At 41.9% G+C, this 16,799-nt stretch overlaps 1 long non-coding RNA gene across 1 annotated transcript; it reads right to left on the bottom strand.

Moving 5' to 3' along the window:
* Positions 1-16,127: 16,127 nt before the first annotated feature.
* Positions 16,128-16,432, bottom strand: LOC310743887. The gene is made up of 2 exons (XR_014539284.1): positions 16,346-16,432; positions 16,128-16,299 (listed from the first exon to the last, which is right to left on the bottom strand). It is a non-coding gene; the product is annotated as an uncharacterized lncRNA (long non-coding RNA).
* Between the last annotated feature and the right edge of the window lie 367 nt (positions 16,433-16,799).

The following is a 16,799-nucleotide window of genomic DNA, read 5'->3' as shown; positions in this document are numbered from 1 at the left end:
CCAATATTGGAATAATTGGGTAAATCTTTTGAAACTAAACAAAAACAAAAAAACCCCCAGCAATCTCTTTCTATAGATATCTGTTACTAACAAATAAGTTTGATATGCAAGCTCTAAGAAATTACTTGAATAAAGAATTGGGCATTTCAGTGTTACTTAGGCATTGGGAAAGTGTTTTAGCCTCTGTACCAATGGTATCAATGGATCTTAAACCACAACTTATACATCAGAAATTAATATTCAGCATTTATTGGACTATATAAATATGATTATGCCAAAAAGTCAAAAATTTCAGAAGAAATTATGCTTTTGAATTATATACCTATCATATGGAAGTTGACAACTGGAAAACAAAAATGGATTCTTTGTGCCCTAACTGTGACCAAGAGACTGGTGGTATTGATGAACTGGAAGAATAAATATATGATCCCCTTTAATAAATGGATTGATGGCATGACAACACTCGCAACATATGAACGGATTGCTTATAGATGTAGACTTGGTTTGGATAAATATATTGACATTTGGAATGAATTCACGCAGAATATAGCAGGTTACTAACAATCATATATGTATTAGAATGATAATATTATTCATATATCTATATAATAATGTATGGAAATGTAACTGAATATAGTTACTGTATTTTTGCACTTTTCTTCTCCCCTTTTTATCACTTTATTTTCTATAACTGAAATTCTTTTAATAAAATGTTAATTTAAAAAGAGGGCCATATTCTCACCTACTTCACAAATTGAGCAGGGATGGCAAACAGAAGCACTCTCACTGACATTTCCTAAATGCACAAACTCTATCTGCCACTATTTTTGTAGGCTGCAATTAAAGCATATCATGGATATCAGAATATCCATGATATGCTTTAAAGAAGAAGAAAAGCTGAAGAAAAACCATTTCCTACAAGATGGCATCTAAAAGCCATCTATGATGATGGTGGTGGTGGTGGTGATGATGATGAGATAATCATTGCAGATAATGGATAAAATGGACTGTTTCAAGAAGTGGCAGAAAGATATATCTAAATTTGTCTGGCAGGGCAAGAAGCCCAGAATAAAATTTAAGATATTAACGGATTCAAAGGAAAGAGGGGGGTTTGCCCTGCCAGACTTTAAATTGTACTATGAAGCGGCAGCTTTCTGCTGGCTTAAAGAATGGCTGCTTCTTGAAAACACAGACATTTTGGATTTGGAAGGATTTAATAACATTTTTGGGTGGCATGCATATTTGTGGTATGACAAGGTTAAAGCGCATAAAAGTTTCAAAAACCATATTGTCAGAAAAGCACTGCTGAATGTCTGGGTTAGATATAAGGACTTGTTGGAAAATAAGACTCCAAGATGGTTATCACCAATGGAAGCTAAGGCAGTTAAAAAGCTAAATATGGAGTCGAAATGGCCAAGATATTGGGAAATCTTGGAAAAGGAAGGGGATAAACTGAGATTGCAGAGTTTCGAAAAACTAAAAGAGAAGGTGAGAGATTGGTTACATTACCATCAAATAAATGAAGTGTTTAAATTAGACAGAAAAATAGGTTTCCAGGTGGAAAAGTCAAAACTAGAGACTGAACTGTTAGAATCCAGCACTAAGAACTTGTCAAAAATGTATAATCTGCTGCTGAAATGGAACACACAAGATGAAACGGTTAAATCAACTATGATTACATGGGCTCAGGACATTGGTCATAACATCATGTTTGTTGACTGGGAAAAGTTGTGGACCACTGGGTTGAAGTTTACGGCGTGTAACGCCTTAAGAGAAAACATAATGAAAATGATTTATAGGTGGTACATAACCCCAGTCAAACTTGCAAAGATCTACCATTTGCCTGATAATAAATGTTGGAAATGTAAGGAAAAGGAAGGTACATTCTTTCACCTCTGGTGGACATGCCCGAAGATTAAGGCATTCTGGGAAATGATTTATAATGAACTGAAAAAGGTATTTAAATATACTTTCCCCAAGAAACCAGAGGCCTTTCTCTTGGGTATTGTCGGCCAGGGGGTGCTAAAGACAGATACAACCTTCTTTATGTATGCTACAACAGCAGCTAGAATACTCATCGCAAAGTACTGGAAGACACAGGATCTACCCACACTGGAAGAATGGCAGATGAAGGTGATGGACTATATGAGCCTGGCAGAGATGACGAGCAGAATCCGAGACCAGGGAAGAGAAGCGGCGGAAGAAGAATGGAAAAAGTTTAAGGACTATTTAAAGAAATATTATAAAATTGGAGACAGTTAGAATGATGTTGGACTAAAATAAATGGTTACTATTAGTAATGATTATGACAAAGAGAATAAGGGTGATTAGCATAAATTTATAATAAAATAAGGTAAGATTTCGCTGAAAAACTGTAAGAATTTGGAATACAGAAACGGGAAGTAAGAGGAGGTCGAGGAAGAAAGGTTTAGAAATTGGGTTATGAAGTGGTACGTGTTTTTTTGTTTTATTATTGTTGAATGTTTGTTTATGTACGTCTTGTTTCTGTTATATAAAAAATTGTTTAATAAAAATATCTTAAAAAAAATAAAAAAATAAAATGTTAATTTAAAAAGAGGGCCATATTCTCACCTACTTCACAAATTGAGCAGGGATGGCAAACAGAAGCACTCTCACTGACATTTCCTAAATGCACAAACTCTATCTGCCACTATTTTTGTAGGCTGCAATTAAAGCATATCATGGATATCAGAATATCCATGATATGCTTTAAAGAAGCTGAAGAAAAACCATTTCCTACAAGATGGCATCTAAAAGCCATCTATGATGATGGTGGTGGTGGTGGTGGTGATGATGATGATGATGATGATGCTGTTTACAATGTCAACTTATCCTACAGAATGTTCTTCCATCCCCAAATCTCAGAAACATGCCCTTCAGTGGTTGCTGGTCCATTTCTGAGCAGAATTCAAGGTTTCCATGTTTATCTTCAAAGTCCTGCACAACTTGGGACCTGAAGAAATGCTTAGTCCTACATCAATTTACCTGTATGTTGAAGTCCACTAGCAGAGCCAACTTTAGACGTTTTCTGCCTGAGATGAAGAACAAGGCGGTGCCACCCCCTACCCCAAATTCAACACAAAGAAATCAACCAGACTGGCCATTTCCTAACTTTTTGTGCTCAGGTTCCTTCCTCTTCCTTCTCCTAAGATGGCATCTTTACACCACCAACACAGGCAGTACTACTGCTTCTTTCTTTAATAATAATAATAATAATAATAATAATAATAATAATAATAATAATACCCTGCCCATCTGGCTGGGTTTCCCTAGCCACTCTGGGCAGCTTCCAGCATAATATAAAAACATAATGAAATGCCACACGTTATACACTTCCCCATACAGGGCTGTCTTCAGATGTCTTCTAAAAGATGTGTAGTTCTTTATCTCCTTGACATCTGATGGGAGGGTGTTCCACAGGGAGGACACCACTGCTGAGGAGGCTCTCTTCCCACCAACTATCTTCTGGTTGGCTCCCTAAGAACTAAGGTTGCCACCATCCTACTTAGCCTGTCATCACCCAACATCTGCAGCATTGAGACGAAGGGAACCATCCACTTCCTTGCTTGTCCATGCCTGGTTGTGTTCCTGTTGGAAGCACCAAATGCTGTAGGGCTTTTCCTGTGCCCATCTCTTCAGATGTGCCGTGTCGTGCCTCTCCCTGCCTCAGGCCCACATCTTCCTCTCAGCATTTCTGCCTTATGCTGTGAGGAGTTGTGCCCTCCAGCCTGACCTTGGTTGCCAAGGAAGCTTCCTGCAGATACTCAGAGACATGAGCTGATGACTGATGCCTCCTCACATATTGTAATAAAAAAGAGTCGTTCCACAGAACCAGCCATTTATGGAGAACAGAGGAAGAAAAAAGGTCTCCATGCTAAAGACAGTGATGTTTATGAAAAGAACACCTGGAATGAATTTTCAGGATCCTGCAGCTGTGCTTTCATATACTCAAAGAGAGAGGTTCTGGCTATTCATTTTTTTATCATTGACAGGGGTGCATGCAGAGGTCCATGTTGTTTAATTTGGGGATGGGGGGGGGGAATCTCTGGCTAACTAGGTTAGTATTTCAAAAGAGACAGCATTCCTACCAAACCAGCAGCTGAAAAGTATTCTCTGCACCTGCAACCGCTACTAGCCCACATTCTATTGCTGCTCAGTGGAGGCTAGTGCTCATCAGGACTGTGATAGGGTAGCAGGCAGGGAAGTCAACACTAGGGGGAGCCAGAGCCAACAACAGGTAAAGTCAACACGCTCCAATTTTGTGCCCATCCTCCTCCCGGCTGAGGCAAAGGGTTGAGTCTGGGCAGGAGAAAGCTGAGAGGCTGCGCCACCCTCTGAGAAAAGGCAGGAAGGAGAGGGCAGGTTGAGGGTAGACTGAAATTGGCGAGGCTGGTCCATTGGAGTCAGTGCCCCTAATGGTACAGCCTCTGCTGCTGCTGAGGCAATAATGAAAGTATAATGAGTAAGATCAATGATCTGTATAGATCAGTATATACCATCAGTCTTGATGTGCAGTGATTTTCTCAGGCCAGCTACTTGAGGTTATTTTTTATCCCCCAGGGAGTGTTCCTTAGGATTTACACACATAGATGTCTGTAGAGAAGCATCTGCCACCACCATAAACTCAAGGTTCCAGTCTGAGGATGAGGATGCTCAGAGGATGCATCTTGATGCTACTTGCCAATTTGACATATAGTAAACTCTTCCAACTGGGACGCGGGTGGCGCTGTGGGTTAAACCACAGAGCCTCTTGGGCTTGCCGCTCGGAAGGTCGGCGGTTCGAATCCCCGCAACGGGGTGAGCTCCCGTTGCTCAGTCCCTGCTCCTGCCAACCTAGCAGTTTGAAAGCATGAAGTGCAAGTAGATAAATAGGTACCATTCCAGCGGGAAGGTAAACGGCATTTCCGTGCACTGCTCTGGTTCGCCAGAAGTGGCTTAGTCATTCTGGCCACATGACCTGGAAGCTGTACGCTGGCTCCCTCGGCCAGTAAAGCGAGATGAGCTCCGCAACCCCAGAGTCATCCGCGATTGGACCTAATGGTCAGGGGTCCCTATACCTTTACCTTTAAACTCTTCCAACAGATTCCAGTTGCATAAGCCTTCACAGAGGCACTTCTTCAGATAAATGCCGTACCATTGTATGGCATCTGTTACACTCCTCCTTCAAACACAAATAAGATTAAGCTGCAGGAGCAAAATGCAGCTTTCTGGGATGCATTTTACAGCTTTCACAACTCGTAACATCTTTTTACACACTGCTCAACAACGGCGTAATGTTGAAATGTAATGATAAGGGAAGAGAATTAATTGAATACTTCACTTCAAATGACTCTTGAGAACTACAGTCTCCCAAACTGAAAAGATGAAGCCATAAAGCAAATCATTTGAGTTGCTTTTTTGTCGGAAAGTTATTACAAGTGTGCATACTTTGACATTTCTCTTTTCACACTTATATGGAGATCTGAAGATGAAGGATGTAACATCTCTCTTCTTTCACAAAGCATTGTTTTGCACTGAATTTCCAATTCCTTCAATAGCAGGGGTGGCTAACCTTTATTTGGTCTAAGAGTCACATTACCGTTTTTCTTTTTCATCTATAAGATGCCCCCATGTACAAGACGCCCTCTATATTGGGGGGCTCCGGTTTAAGAAAATGGGGGGAGATACTATCCATGTATAAGACGAGCCCAGATTTTGAACATTATTTTAGAGTTAAAAAAACATAGTCTAATACACTGAAAATACGGTACCTCCTTACAACCCCTCTGCAACCTGACCACAAGGGCAGCCGACCACTGTAGCCCATGCGTAGGCCATGTGGATTACTGCAATTCATTCTATGTGGGGCTGCTCTTGGACTTGGTTCAGAAGCTCCAGCTGGTGCAGAATGTGGAGGCCAGACTGCTGATGGGGGCATCTGGCTGACAACATGTGACACAATGGTTAAAACATCTGTACTGGCTGCTCATCTACTACTGAACCAAGGCTGAGGTCCTTGTATTAATTTACAAAGTCCTGAGCAACTTAGGTTCAGGGTACCTCAGGAGCCAATTTTGCAAAACTTGGAGGAAGGAAAGAAGAAAGAATCCTCAAGAATTTAAAGGAATTCATCTACGATCTACTTCTGGAGAATCTAAATAAAAAGAAAAGAAAATGTACTGAAAGATTGTTCATTTTATCTTCTTGATTATGATAATTATATTATCATTATTATATGGATTCCTTGATATGATATAAACAAAAGGAAATAAGGAGGTTGTGTGGTATCATATGGTGGGCATACATTTGGAGAAGTCCCAATGTATGCCACACCTCACGTGGGACCTTCTAAAAATACTGAGAAAACAACAGAAGAGTCCATGTGGAAATATGCAGTGGTACCTCGGTACTTAATTCATTCCAGAGGTCCATTCTTAACCTGAAACTGTTCTTAACCTGAGGTACCACTTTAGATAATGGGGCCTTCCACTGCCGCCACACGATTTCTGTTCTCATCCTGAAGCAAAGTTCTTAACCCAAGGTACTATTTCTGGGTTAGCGGAGTCTGTAACCTGAAGTGTCTGTAACCTGAAGCGTCTGTAACCCGAGGTACCACTGTAATGCCTAATCTCTGCTATGACCATACATTTAAAACACTATTACACCACTTTAACAGTCATGGCTTTCCCCAAAAGAATAATGGGAACTTTATTCCTCAGGAGTGTTGAGAGTTGTTAGAAGACCTCATATCCCCCTCAAAAAGCTAAAATTCTCAGAATGGTTTAACAATCAAACCCTCTTCCCAGGGAACTATGGGAATTAGAGGTCTGTGAAGGGAACCGGGGAACTTTCAGGACCTTTTAGAAACTACAGCTCCCAGGGTTCTTTAGGTGAAGCCATGACTGTTTAAAGTGGTATGAGAGTGCTTGAAATGCATGGTGCAGATGTAGCCCAAGAAAAATGTGATTTTCAGAAGATATTTCTGAAGGGGTGTGTTGAGGAAGGCTCTGTACTGCAAAGCTGTGGGAAAAGAAGACAACGAGGAGTAGATTGAGCTGAAATCAGGCTGACTGCTTTTCTGAGCAAGAGTTTAGTTTCTGAGGTCAGCCAGAGAGAGAGAGAATAATTCTGCACGAAGGTATGTGCTGAGCCCTAAGGCCATATGCATTTCCACTGTAGGAACATTCCGAAGGCCAGTCTTAAAGGCCACTTCAAATCTAGTCTAATGGGCTCTGATGCCTCAGAGGACATGACTATCCACTAGCTTATAGCATGTTTTTATACAGGACATAATGTGCTCTGACAAGTGTTTGGTATATTATGACCTGCGGATGGATTCAGATGGTCTCTGCTCTCCCCACCACGCACACACACAACTGTACAATATTATTGTCATCCATAGGCACAGGGTGTACAGGCCTGAAGTGGGTCCAAAGCCTAATTCACTCAAAGCCACGGTGAAACATCTGGCTTACTGGGAATGTTATGGTATTCGAATCTGCCACACAGAACATCAGACGCCATGTTCCCTTTCTGCATATCCCACTTGGGGCAGGGGGAGCCCTCACTGGAGATACCTACATAGCTTACAAGCACAACATCAGCCTCCTGACCAACTCTTAACCTTTTCCTAACCCAGTAGCAGATGGCATGGTGGAGGAGTGGTGTTCACCTGACCTCCTGACAGCTGAGTTGCTGCTGCTTACTGGGAAGGAGATGGAATGGGACAAGGCAATGCAGAGGTTAGCAAAGTACAAATGCACCAGTGGTATGAGAGTGCTTTAAATGTATGGTGTGGGTGTGACCTAAGGGATGTGTGACAATATATCATTGTTTTTCATTCATGCAAGGAATTCTGGTCATAGCTGTCAACTTTTCCCTTTTCTTGCGAGGAATCCTATTCGGAATAAGGGAATTCTCCTTTAAAAAGGGGGAACGTTGACAGCTATGATTCTGGTTTGATTTTGGTGCTGATCCCATACTTGCGACCACCCAGTTACACATTACATTTGCCATATGACAGCATATCCTCAGGGACTGGGCTGGCTCAAGACATTTTGCTGCCTGAGGCAGAACAGCAAATGATGCTGTCCCATAAGGCAATAGAAATGCTAGGCTGGCCAAGTTATTTTGGTGCCTGAGACAGAAAATCCCACAAGCAGCTTTTCCTCACAGAAAAAATGCAATATAAATAAATGAAATGACAATCTGATGCCCTTTCATGACACCCCAAGTCAACCGCCTAAAGAGGCCACCTCACACTGCCTAATGATAGGGCAGGCCACAGGCCTGGGCAGGCTGGTCTTCCTCTTGTATACCTGCTGGGATTGATAAGGCATATGACCCTCACAGTGTGGAAATAAAGGATGAGATTGCCCACCAGATACCAGGCACTCTACTATTCAAATTAGGCCCCAGTGTTTTTTGTTACAATCCCCTTCTCAATTAAGTAATCAATTTTAATCTAGCATGTAAATTCTCAAAACTTTCTTATTTGTTAATTCAAGCAGCTACTGCTCTCACTTCATTACAAACAGTATATCTACCTGCAACACCCTTGAGCAAACCTGCTCCTCTTCCTTTCACATATATTTTGTTGCCATTGCAACTGTAGCTGCCACTGATGAGTTATAATTTAACTCTTTGGGGGGAATTAGCATCAGACGTCATGTACATGGAAGTTGCCAAATCAATTAACCAACTAGAAGGGTTACTGTTAATAGCACCAGCTTTCCTATAACTTGATACTGCTGATGAACTGCAAAAGCATTTTTAGTTTGCTTTCTGTTGCCACTCTGGAACTTTTCTTTATTACTGCCACTTTGTTTTGTACAATTCCTTGCAAATGAAGGAAAACAACTTTCCTGCGTGTATATGTTGATAATATAATTTTGGTTACTGAGGACAAACAAGAATGTACAAAAACAAGATTGGGTGCAGGCCTGGCCAGGACATAGGCATCCTGTGAAAAACGTGACCTGTGTGCTTGCTTGCTTGCTTGCTTGCTTGATTAATAGCTGTTGGGAACTTCAAGGTCCCTGCTCTCCCTTCTTATGGTCTTTATATTGGGCATGGAGACTCCAATAGAGAGCATTCCATATAAAAAGGAGGGCAAGTGGGCACCCTATCAAATGGCAGGGCATGAGCTACATGGAGCAGGGCCTTTTCACTGGTGATGCCCATTGTATGGCTCACTCTTCCCAGACCTGCTTTCTTTTCGCCTGTATTTTGGATCTTTATAATTTAGGAAGACTTTGGAAGAACTGGTTAACAAGTCTTATCAGTCACTGACGTATGAGTGGATTTTATTTGCTGCTGTTCTGGGCTCCCGGTGCACCAGGGTTTACACCAGCATAATAGAGTTGGCCAGGACGCCAGAAGGGATACAATTTACGAGCTTTCTCCATTATCTGCACAGCAGGGGTGTTCGGTCAACAGTGCAAAGGCTGAGCTGAATCATTTCCTGCTGGTTACCTGCTTTCAGCAATAGGGGTCACTGTTTGGTAGTACCCGATTGGTTAGCTGTCAGATTCTAGAGCTCCCTATTGGTGGCTCTTAGGTAATTCAAAAAATACAGAGTCCATTAAACACAGTGTTCATTCATAAAGCAGTAACATAAATCTCCATTGCTACATATTGGGTGTGTATTTCAGCAGTTGAACGTACAGGTTTATGGCCATGCTGTACTGTAGTGCTTATGCGACTGTGAATAAAAGGTGGTTGGGCTCATCATCCTGGGGTTTGGGGGGGGGGAAGAGGTGACAAAACTGATTTCCAATAAGTGCCGCCACCCCTTATTTTCATAACAACTCTGTACTCTGAATAGTGACACCAGGGACCTAGAAGGGCTTGTCCGTCCAACCCCTGCACAGCCTCATCAGGGCTGACCTTAAGGCAATTGGAGCAATTTGGCCATATTGGGCCCCACGGGCTGCTCCTAAGGGGGGCCCCCACACCAGGGAAATCTAGATGGATTTTATTTATATCTATAAGATGTTGCAGACTTTGGCTGTGAACTGGGGCCCTACAAAAAAACCCTAAAGTTGGGCCCCATGTCTTCAAATTGGGCCCCACTGGCTACCCCTGAGTGTCATAGTTGCTGGGCCTGAGTTTCCCTGCCCTTGCATGAAGTCTTGGGTTTGCATTTTTGGGAGAGGGGAGACTGCGGCACTAGGGAGAGGGCAGGCTGGCAAGGCCCCCTAGATTTAGAGGCCCAAGTTGCCCTGCCCTCGCATGAAGTCTTGGGTTTGCAATTTTGAGAGAGGGGAGGTTGCCTGCTGGGGAGAGGGCAGGCTGGCGAGCCCCTCTAGAGTTAGAGGCCCTAGGCTTCAGCCTACTTAGTCTATACATCAATCTGGCACTGCATACACTGCACAGGGTAGTTGCTGGGGATATTCATTTCACACACATTGCAATGCAGGTAGGAATATGCATCGTGAGTCAGTGCTCTGGCTGTGTGCATGCTTGTTAGTTGTAGCTATATCTGAATCAGGGGCTTTGTGCGAACTGACCCTACAGCACCCAAGTGCTCCTGGGTGCCAGAGGATTTTTTTTTTGGCAAGAAATCACTATATAGTGTTGGCAGTGTCCAACAAAAGCGAATCAGAAGCTTTTTAATGACCTGATAGTGCACTTTTATCTGAAACCAAAGAGATCGATTTCATTAGCTGTAAGGACCTGATTGACATTTGGAGTGTCAGCTTGGAAATCTTGAGACATATATCCTGTCCAATTAAAATAAATTGAAAAGACCAATTTTATGTATCCCTGTGCCATTTCCTATTGTGGGAAGATCCTTCCATTTATGATAATAAAGGAAGTGGCAGCAACTGACAGCAGCTGCATCTACTTCATTGTCCAATTTTTCCTCTCCTAATTAACTCAGCTTTGCCCTGGGGAAAGCTGTCTTTGCTATGTGAGAAAAGTTATTCATTCTCCCGACCAGTCTGGTTCTCACTCCTTCTTGAAAAGGGATTGTCAATCATGCCTAATTGAACTAAATTATGTGTGATAGATTGGAGGGGTAGTGCTGTTTGCTTGTGGCACAACTGAATCCTCCACATTCATTTCCTTGCACTTCAGACCAAGATTTTAGCCATGCTCCGGAAGTGAATGCTAATTGGTCATGCCATGTGCTTTGTTGAGTGTCAGAGCGACATGCTGAGGTTCTGTTTTGTCACATTCGAAAGTTTGAGGGTGATGATGATGCTATCCCTGAGTTTTGGGACTAAAATAACAATTGAACACTCATAAGCAGAAATGTAATTTGAATTAAAGGAACATGCTTTCTTTTTACTAGGTTCGCAATTTAACAACAGTCACATCCCAAAAAAAAATTTCAAAGCAGAAAGGTGAGTTGAATGCAGTGTTGTTGTTTTTACTAGTTTAGAAATTTAACAAAAGGAAAATTTATGGATACTGTAGATCTATTTGTGTTGCTTCCAGACTGTTGCTCTTTTGGGCTGGGAGTTCCATCACATACCAGCAAATTCAAGTTGCACAAGTAAAATTGATTGGGAGGTGTTATGCAACAAACCTCAAAAGATCTGGACTTTTTGTGATGAGGAAAGTGATTGGGAAATGTAGTGGAAAGTGTGAGATGACACTTGTTTTGTCACAACCTCATCTAGTCTTGGCGCAAGCAAATGCTCATTAAATAGCTAAGGTCACCTAGTCTTCCTGCAAACAAATCAGGACGAATGGAAAACAAACAGCTTGCCTAGAAGTGCCCTTTCAGCATTTGTGTGCAACTTTATAACATAAAGTTGTCCGGGCAGCTTGCAATAAGTACGTAAACAACAACAGCAACAAAAATATAAAATATGAAAATCGAAACTACATAAATACAACCCAAATAAGTCTCACTGTTCTGTTATCATCTGTCTGTCTCGAGAGACAATGGAAGAGTGTGTTCCTATGGGGGTCAGGTCAAACTGCTGGAGAATTACTGCACCTATTGTGGCTGTAGTGACCAACACAGGAGAGACATGTGTTGTTGCAGGTGAGGCAGATGAAGGTGCCCGGTTGTGCTGCTACAGGTGCACCATGGCGTTTCTGCTCTCTGAGCTCATCCCAGTGGTCATTTCTCCACTGGTCCCTGCTATGGATACACGTCCTGACTGTCTGTCTGTAGGCGCTGTGGTCATCTGCAGGGGACTTCCATTGCCCAGTCAGTCACTGGAAATAATACAGGATTAATGTTGCCAGATTTCATGTCACATTTGCAGACCTCTTTGTAACGCAGAGTTGGTCTTGCCAACAGGCTTGGTACCTGAAGTCAGCTCCCCATAAAGCACATCCTTGGGGATCCTGCCATCTTCCATTCTGTGTCTATGTCCAAGCCAGCATAGACGTCACTGAGATGGAAGTATGGACACATTTAAAAATTGATAGGCACAGACTATGCAAGTTGTTGAAAAGGTCTTCATCTGTTGCTGAAAAGACCAAAAAATTGTTGCCAGATAAGGTCCCCTGGGAATACTGTTCTATGCTACTAACAGAAGGCCCTCTCCCATTGGTGGTTTCCCATCTCACTTCATTTAGCAGGGACTCTGTGAGTACATAAAGGGGAGACTAAGGTTCACATCAGCATTCACCAACCTGGTGCCCTCCAGGTGTTTTGGATGAAAACTCATTGTCCTGTCATGGTTTGCTTCAGGCTAGTTTACATCATGCATTGCATAGTGGAATGGGGAAAGTGGGGAGCAGTGTATCTTTTACTCATCCACATTCCAGAAACTGATTTGTTTTCTCTTGCCTTCTAGAACAGGCAGAACCTTTTCCCTACTTTGGTACAGAAAAACACAGTTATTTGCTTACACAGAGCCTGAGTACCATGTATTGCTGTGGTGCAAACACACGCACACACTGCAGTCTAAAAAGTCATGTAATAGAGGGAAGCCCATAGCAGTAAGATTTAGTTTATATGCCACCTGACTTCACTTGGAAACAACTGAAGAGCACAAACTTAGCCAGGTAATCCTTGGACAGTTGTGCTAATGTTTAGTAAACCAATGGATTCTGTTCTTTCCTCAGGCTCAGTCTATTCAGACTTTATTAATTCCTTGTGAATCTCTTGCTGCTGAACTGGTATAGCTTTTTTGTACCCACGCTGTTACAAGAAACAAACGTTGTTATATATCAGCCTTATATGCTGGTCCAAAAGAATGTTTATGGCAATGTGTTTAAATAAAGAGAACCTATTGATTAGTTCTTGACCTCTCATTAAAATAATGATTTACAATAATTGAATTAAAGCATTAAAAAAAAATTATATGGGAAGGCTTATGTTTGTGCCGTAGATCTTGCATGGTTGACTCGAGGGTTCCAAAAATCATTAAAATCTATCCTTTGTCATTGGCTTCAAATGAAGTTGGATGGTAGAAGGCAAGCAATTAAACAAACCAAAGTCTAGCTCAGATAGCTGCTCTACAAAAAAAAAAAAAAAAAAAACCTCTACACAGTGAAAAGCGAAATGTGTTTATTCCCATGGAGTTCAATGAGTTTTACTCAGTAGTAAGTTCGTTCAGGATTGTACCCGAAATCCTTTTTATTTTTAGGGGGTGGAGACAAGGGTGGTGGGAAATAAGTAGTCTTAATTATATTTAAAATAATATATTGGAATACCTCTCCCCCCCCCTGGAATGAGTAAGGTGATGTACACATTAGCAGCTTAAATTGCAGTGGGGTCATTTCCCTCTGCTGTGTTTCAAGTCACATTTGCACTTGCCCCTGGTGCGAAGCAACCTGCCAAAAAGAATAAATGGTGCTATGAACTTCTTGGAAATGTTAACAGCCTTTTGCAGGGCAGGAGAACAGGCTGTCCAGTATTAGCCCCATTCTTCCCTCTCCCCCTCCCCACTACCTGCCATAACCCCCAAACTACTAGTATGGTCAAAGCTGCCAGGACTGATAATCTGTTTGGTGGTAAAATCAGCCATTCCCAACCTGTCAGGCTTCGGGGAATCGGCTTCCTCCCCTCGTGGCAGTAGATAAGAAGATCAAAGAAAAGAATGTCTTACCAGTTAGAAATCACAGCGAGAGAACAGAGAACACATCTCCTAGAAATGGTGGTGCTCCCAGTTAAGGATCACACCCCCTTCCGTCCCTATTAACCTACATCACTCCTGCGTCTTGTAATCTGAGTTTGTAACCTCTGTGCTTTCTGTTCTGAGACTTCCTGAGCTCTTCTCGACGTTGGGCAGGGCAGAGGAATGCTGTCCAGAGACTGTGAATCTGTTAACCCTCTCTCTTCCACTGTTTCTTCTCCTATCTGTTTCCCCATCCAGTATTTCCCAGCTTCTGCCTTCTGAACTATGCCCATCTGCAAACCACAGTTCCAAATCTATACTGTCCTCCTGCTCCTGGAAAGATTCAGGAGCAGGAGCAGGAGCAGGGGGAGGGGGTGATTCCCACCATTCCTCCTCAGTGCAGCCTCCTCAGCCCACCTGACACAACCTCATGCCCTCCAGATGATGTTGGATTACAACTCCTATCATCTCTGACCATTGGCTATGCTGGCTGGTGCTGATGGAAGTTGTAGTCTAAAACACCTAGAAGCCACCAGTATGTGTAAGCCCAATGCAGAAACACTGGGTAGGTATCCCAAGCAAGAGAGGGAAGTCAGATCTGTGCCCAGAAGCCAGTTTCCAAAGCCAGAGTCATCTTGCTGCCTGCATGTTTCCTGCTCTTTTTCTGTACAGCTCAGCTGGTAGAGCATGAGACTCTTAATCTCAAGGTCATGAGTTTGAGCCCCATGTTGGTCAAAAGATTCCTGAATTGCAGGGGAGCTAGACTAGATGATCCTTATGGTGACTGCCAATTCGACATTCTATATTTCCATGATTAATCTAGAAATTTTCTTAATCACTTTATATTCAAAAGAATCTCAAAGTGGTGTGCAGAAAACAGAACTCAAACACAAAAGAACAAAATTTCAGACATTGTACAAAGCAGAGGTGCAGTATCATGCAAAAGAATATTCAAACCATTGACAAAATAAGAATCAAATTCAATACACCCCCCCCAATAATATACAGTAGAAAAATCAGATACAGTATAAAGGAATCTCAGCAGGCCTAGAGCCCTGCAAGGTCAGCCACTGCCAGGAAAGCACTGCCAGGGGGTGCAGAGGTACTGGACAGCCTCTGCTACATTCCCAGTCTTCTTACTGCTGGGCAACAGTCAATGCCCTCCTGATCATAGAAACATGGAAGTGTAGAGTTGGAAGGGAGCCCAAGGGTCATCTAGTCCAACCCCCTGCAATGCTGGTCTCCAACTTTCATCATCCCCTGCCAGCATAGCCAAGAGTCGGGGATGATGGGAGTTGTAGTCCAACGACATCCATGGACCCATAGGTTCGCTACACCTGCCGCATAGCTCAACTGCATTGGTTCTGTGCTGTTGCAATTCCAGAAAGTAATATGACCAGGAGATGATTTGAGTGCTTTACTTAGAACAGAACATTTTAATAAGTGTCTCTTCAAGTAACATTTTTCTCTTGCTTTTTTTTTTTTTGCTTCATTTGATGTTGTTGCCATTTGACTGGGAGAGATTGTTTTCATCACAGTCTGATAAATCGTAACTAGCTCATCTCGAGAAAGAAAAGATGCTGAAGAAAAGCTGTGATTACTGGCAGAGAAGATGGCAAACATGAAAAAGCTGCCTCAATCTTTTGAAAACCTTTATGGTTTTTTTAGCACTACTGAAATGGTATTGATTGGGATGCTTCTGCATATCTTGGTATTTACATTAGTAGGATGAGCTAAGAGGGCTTTTTAACTTGGCTAATCAACTTGGCGCATTCGTTTCTCGTAAGAACTATTGAAATCTGTATTTGCAAACGCTTGATGAATATTTAATCACCTCAAATCACGGATTTAGTTTGCATTTCTAAATTTGTACAGTAGGAGTTCAAAATGGCATCCCATCATTTCTAATTTTGTCATTGGTTCACTGAGGCAAATCACACCTTCGAAGTCCATAGCCTTGGCATTTGAGACATGCAATAGACATCAGAGGAGTCATTGTTAATTGTTTCCCCTTCGGAAAATTCATGGCATTTTTTCCCCAATTTTTTTTTATTCATTTTATAACACAAATAAAAAACACAGACAGAAAAGACAAGCAATACGAACAAATTCTTGTCATATCCTTATTTTTCTAAACATTGTTAAGTTGGCTTCCCCAAGTCCCACCTATCTGAATTTCATTTTACTTCATCTTTAGCAGTTTACATATATCATAATTTCTAACCATCTTTTTTTAAAATCATACTTAAAATAACTTCACATTTTATCACTTACAAATAATACTATTTTAAAATACCCTATCTTCTACTTCTAACCCTACAGCCTATATCCACTTCCAAAGCTATTCTAAGGTTTAAATATTAACATTTTTTTTCAAATATTCCTTAAACGTCTTCCAGTCTTCTTCCACCATCTCTTCATGGCATTGATTGGGCTGGAATGCTGTCTATCACATGAGTTCACTATACAGCTTTTGGTGAATGCTGAAGGTGCACCCGTTTATGCTGGTCTTTTGCACCTAAGACGTGTGTTTTCAGGACCTACTCTATTCTTGTGGATGTAACACGTTTTAACTGTTACTAATTCTGAATTTTAAATTGCTGTAATACACACTGGGACCTGCTGATGAAGGGCAGGTAATGAATTAAATGTATCAGCAACGACTCAAACTGGTACGCTGTCATAGGGACTGACTGAAACTGCCATAGTGCATTGAGTGACTTCCATCTCTGTGGCTGAAATATAGTCCTACATCTAGGAAACAAGGCA

This window comes from Podarcis filfolensis, assembly GCF_964270895.1.
Source record: "Podarcis filfolensis genome assembly, chromosome: 1".
NCBI lineage: Eukaryota > Metazoa > Chordata > Lepidosauria > Squamata > Lacertidae > Podarcis > Podarcis filfolensis.
Note: the sequence above shows the minus strand (reverse complement) of the source record. Positions and strands in the feature narration are given on the sequence as shown.